The sequence below is a fragment of the Penaeus monodon genome, chromosome 22, assembly GCF_015228065.2.
Source record: "Penaeus monodon isolate SGIC_2016 chromosome 22, NSTDA_Pmon_1, whole genome shotgun sequence".
NCBI lineage: Eukaryota > Metazoa > Arthropoda > Malacostraca > Decapoda > Penaeidae > Penaeus > Penaeus monodon.
In genome coordinates this window covers 8,540,717-8,541,807 of record NC_051407.1, presented here as the reverse complement: position 1 = coordinate 8,541,807, position 1,091 = coordinate 8,540,717, and the positions used below count along the sequence as shown (strand labels likewise).

The 1,091-nt window shown below is 35.4% G+C and overlaps 1 long non-coding RNA gene across 1 annotated transcript in view; it reads right to left on the bottom strand.

Moving 5' to 3' along the window:
* Positions 1-945: 945 nt before the first annotated feature.
* LOC119587554 overlaps positions 946-1,091 on the bottom strand; it is a 545-nt gene continuing 399 nt past the window's right edge. The window contains exon 2 of the long non-coding RNA XR_005229999.1: positions 946-991. This is a non-coding gene — a long non-coding RNA (uncharacterized LOC119587554). The remainder of the gene's footprint in view (positions 992-1,091) is intronic.

Genomic DNA, 1,091 nt, shown 5'->3' with positions numbered 1-1,091 from the left:
AGCTACTGATGAACTGTATAAAAACAATTATGAATAGTATACTGCGAAAGTAGTGTATATATAACTCTGATCATCATCCTTTTCTTTCGATAAAGTACGTATATCTCGTCTATGCTCAGCATGTACATTATACATACAGATGTGTTAGGTTTGCAGATTCCATGCATGGGCAATACCTTGTTTGTATGGACTTTAATGGGATAAGGAGAATCTAATGGATATTTTATTGATTAAAATGCTAGGACCTTTTTGTACTATGGACTAGCTTTATATCACTCAGATAGGCATTTTTTTCCATAGCCATTGTTCACCGTTATAATAAACAGAGAACATATTTGATTTTTTTTCTGAATATAATGAAAAATCCCCTCTTAATCGTTGAAAATGAATACCCGCCCCCCAAAAAAGGCAGTGTAATACAGAGATAACGCCAATACTAATAAAGAAATGAATGCACTTCCGCTAATTTAATGATGTAGTATTTGACGACAGAAACAGAAACATCTCTGGTGCGCCATTGATGCATCAAATGCACTTATATATAATTCGTGAATGTTCAGATTTATTAGTGGCTGTAGTCTAATTATATTACATTATCATAAAGCCATAATAGGGATTTATTTCGTATGTGTCTTTTACACTCATGCACTTCTATACTCATTCTTATCGTCAAAGATTGAGGAAATGGACGTAAGAGTGTGTGACCATCCACGAACAGATCATGGGCAATAAGAGCATTTAGAGTGTAGTTTCAGTAACACACGCCAAATGTTTACTCCATGTTCCAGCTAAGGGCGCACACGCACACACTTATAAATATCCAAGGGAAATTTACGGAAGGGAATCAAGTGCATATATATCTTTATTTCTAAAATATATGATGAATATTCTACAGACTGGTATGGAATGTCAATGCTCCGGGGTAAGTCCACTCGCAATCGCATCGGTCATTGTGTTGGTTTATGGTCAGGCTTTGCCACGTACCATATATCTGGAAGTGGAAGAGGAAATGACAATATTATCCTTGGCTGTTCCTTTTTCACGTTATACATTGGATAGTTTTTTACTAAGATCACTGTTGTTGAACTAAT